Source organism: Triticum urartu, chromosome 1 (genome assembly GCF_003073215.2).
Source record: "Triticum urartu cultivar G1812 chromosome 1, Tu2.1, whole genome shotgun sequence".
In the NCBI taxonomy this organism is placed as follows: Eukaryota; Viridiplantae; Streptophyta; class Magnoliopsida; order Poales; family Poaceae; genus Triticum; species Triticum urartu.
Window position 1 is genome coordinate 93,269,464 of NC_053022.1, and position 4,345 is coordinate 93,273,808.

Consider the following 4,345-nt stretch of genomic DNA (forward strand, 5'->3'; position numbering starts at 1 on the left):
GATCAAGATCAACACCGCCACCCAAGGTATGTTATTCCATCTTAGAGTAGCTTTACTCCAAGTCATGAGTCAAAGCAACTCGACAAGATGTGAATACATCAAGATACTTAAACGAAAAATGGTAAGCCCATTTTGAGCTTAAACGATGAGTACGACCTATGATCAAGTGATCTCACTTGACTCCTAAGTCAACGTAGTCTAACATAGGTGACTTTGTCACCACCCAACTCTAGATGAAGTTCTCTTGTGTTCTTTTATGTGTTCTTGCATTTGTCTCATGCATATTTGTTTCCCCTTTAAAAAAACTTCATCTAGACCTTTTAGTTTCTTTTCTTTGCTTTTTTTGTTCTGCGTTTTCTGCATCCAATTCATTGCAAATCTTTGTGAGATCTTATTTGTCTAGTGAGCTGAGGTGACAAGTGTTTTTCTCTGTGATGAACTCGGTTCCACCGGTTTCATGTCTCCGGTCTAGCCGAAGATTTTCGGTGCAACCGAAGCATACAACTCGGTGACACCGATTTCACTACAGGAAAAAACATTTTGCCATTTATTCCTGCTTTATTCTTGATCCAGCTCCACTCCATGAATCTTGTCCTCTGCAAGCATCACATTTACCTTAATGCTTTGTACTGTGATTCAAGGACCGAACCCATTCACAACAAATTCCAGAAGACCCTTCTTGGAAATTGATGTCAAAGGGGGAGAGAGAGAGATCACATCAAAGCTTAATCCTATCTCTAGGGGGAGAGATCTCTAGGGGAGGGAATACTCCAGGAAAGAGTAATCTTCAAGGATCCCAGATGCTTGATGTTCAAGACAAGAGATGCCACATGTCTTCTTGGGGGAAAGACATGTTCATATGTGCTTATTTGCATTAGCTCTGTTCATTTGTTTCTTTGAGCTCTGTTTTTCTGTTCCCTATCTTCTCCCAGTATCCCATGCTAGATTCAGGGGGAGAAAGACATCCAAGGGAAAGAAATTATTAAATTCATTGCATATCTTTCTCTTTGGGGACATGTCAATATCTATCATGGTACTCTGTACTCACTCTACATGTCATCCCAGTCTTGGTACTTTTGTGGTTTCTTTTGTTTGCTCTAGCTAGTGGGTGCATCTGTGTTAACTAACCTTGTTTACGCAGGCTCATACCATCCTAGCCAACTCAAGACCACAAGGTAAGTATATGCATCATAGTCATGTGTATGAGAAATTCTTGCTGATATACATACTGTTTGCAAGAAGGACTCATGAGCATGAAGGTACATTTTTCATCATTTGCTCTGATGCATATAGCCAAGATACATGTAACACATTGCTACTCTGTCATGGTTATGCTCTCACATGCTTCTATATTCCATATTCACATGATTGCATACATGTAAGGGGAGCCTATGCTTGTTACATGTCTTTCCAAAGCTTTACTTGCTATTCTCTATATCTTTATCTAAAGCTTTGATGTATGTTGCCATCAATTACCAAAAAGGGGGAGATTGAAAGCACAAGTGCTCCCTGAGTGATTTTGATAATTAATGACAACATATCTATTGTTGGACTAATACTTTTACCTAGTATGTTTCAGACAAGTTCAACAAATTAAGTGGCATGGACAAAAGGATGTGGAACCCCTTCAAGATGCTAAGGACAAAGGATTAGCTCAAGCTTCAAGATCAAGACTCTACATTTTCTATTTTAGTGATCCAAGATCACATTGAGTCTATAGGAAAAGCCAATACTATCAAGAGGGGATGAGGTGTTGCTTGATGAGGTTCTTGCTTCAAAGTGCTTAGTGATATGCTCCAAAACCCTCAACTACCTTCCCACATCCACATATGACCTAAACCAAAAGTCAAACTCGGCCCCACTGATTCTTTCTATTCGGCGCCACCGAGTTCAGATGTCATAGCCACTGCCAGAAACCCTAATCAGTTCGGTCTCACCGATGGGATCTCGGTCTCACTGAGATGGGCTTGCAAACTCTCTGTTACCTATTGCAATATTTTCGGTCCCACCGAGATATGCAATCGGCCCCACCGAGTTTGCTTGGCCAACTCTCTGTTTCACTTATTACCCAAATCGGTCCCACCGAGTTTGAGTAATCGGTCAAACCGAGTTTTGGATTTACCCTAACCCTAGCACATCGGTCCCACCGAGTTGATCCAGTCGGTCCCACCGAAAACCCTAACGGTTACTAGATTTGCTGAATCGGTCCGACCGAGTTTATCAATTCGGTCCCACCGAGATTGACAAGTTGTGTGTAACGGTTAGATTTTGTGTGGAGGCTATATATACCCCTCCACCCACTCTTCATTCATGGAGAGAGCCATCAGAACATACCTACACTTTCAATACACATTTTCTGAGAGAGAACCACCTACTCATGTGTTGAGGCCAAGATATTCCATTCCCACCATATGAATCTTGATCTCTAGCCTTCCCCAAGTTGCTTTCCACTCAAATCTTCTTTCCACCAAATCCATATCCTGTGAGAGAGAGTTGAGTGTTGGGGAGACTATCATTTGAAGTACAAGAGCAAGGAGTTCATCATCAACACACCATTTGTTACTTCTTGGAGAGTGGTGTCTCCTAGATTGGCTAGGTGTCACTTGGGAGCCTCCTACAAGATTGTGGAGTTGAACCAAGGAGTTTGTAAGGGCAAGGAGATTGCCTACTTCGTGAAGATCTACCGCTAGTGAGGCAAGTCCTTCGTGGGCGATGGCCATGATGGGATAGACAAGGTTGCTTCTTCGTGGACCCTTCGTGGGTGGAGCCCTCCGTGGACTCGCGCAACCGTTACCCTTCATGGGTTGAAGTCTCCATCAACGTGGATGTACGATAGCACCACCTATCGGAACCACGACAAAAACATCCGTGTCTCCAATTGCGTTTGAATTCTCCAAACCCTTCCCTTTACATTCTTGCAAGTTGCATGCTTTACTTTCCGCTGCTCATATACTCTTTGCATGCTTGCTTGATATGTATTGTGTTTGTTAAACTTGCGCCAAAACTCCACTTCAACTTAAAGAAATTAAAAACTGCAACTTTTGCCACTTAGTGTCTAATCCCCCCCCCCCCCTTCTAGACACCTCTTCTCGATCCTTTCACTAGGCCTTGTTTCAACGCATTGCAATACCATTTGTGCTCACTTTTATCATTAGTTAACTTGCTGTTTTTATATTTTCAGATTACAAAAACCATTATCTACTATCCATATTGCACTTGTATCACCATCTCTTCGCCGAACTAGTGCATCTATACAATTTACCATTGTATTGGGTGTGTTGGGGACACAAGAGACTCTTTGTTATTTGGTTGCAGGGTTGTTTGAGAGAGACCATCTTCATCCTACGCCTCCCACGGATTGATAAACCTTAGGTCATCCACTTGAGGGAAATTTGCTACTATTCTACAAACCTCTGCACTTGGAGGCCCAACAACATCTACAAGAATAAGATTGTGTAATAGACATCAATATTCTCTCTGTTCATGAACGTGACACTATTAGAAGATGTTTGATTTATAGTCCTTTTTTCCAAGGCATGCACATCCTTTTTCCAAAGCATGCATATTTTAGGTAATGTGCAATGTGTATTTTTTTGATGATCAGGAGTGTTCTCTTCTTATTGAATGAGTTCAAGAACAATGTCAGTATTTTAATTCTTGGTTGGTCAATATTATGATTACTTAAACTATTTGTACTCCCTCTATCTGAAAAAGCTTGTCCCTCAAATGAATGTATCTAGCATCAAGTTTGTGCTAGATACATTCATTTGAGGGACAAACTTGGGACAAGTTTTTTGGGAGAGAGGGAGTACTATTCTGGAGTAGCTCCTGTTACCAAGTGTATGTGCCGTGCTTGTGAACAGTGTTTATCCACCCTGAATATATGTTTACATTCTTTATGGTCATGGACATTTCATCACTTATTTTTTTTGTCAGCATGCACCTCTGTCTTGTGTTGTCTTGTATTTTGGAATCTGAGAACCATGCTTCCTTTTGAGTGCATGCACGAATGAGTTTATGAGTTTCAAACTCTCGTGGTGTTTGTTGTTCCGGATGGAATGATGTAGTTTCTGAACATGCCCTAATTGGATCATCTGCAGTTTCTGGAGCTATCCATATTCTGTTTGGTCTATTCTGTAGTGATGTAACTGATGAAACTATCTACTCCCACCGTTCCTAAATATAAGTTTTTTTAGAGATTTCAATATAGACTACATACGAAGCAAAATGAGTGAATTGCCCTGTAAACTACGTCTATATACATCTGTATGTAGTTCATATTGAAATCTCTAAAAGACATACACTTTAGGAACAGAGGGAGTATATGTGATGTGTTTGGCCATAA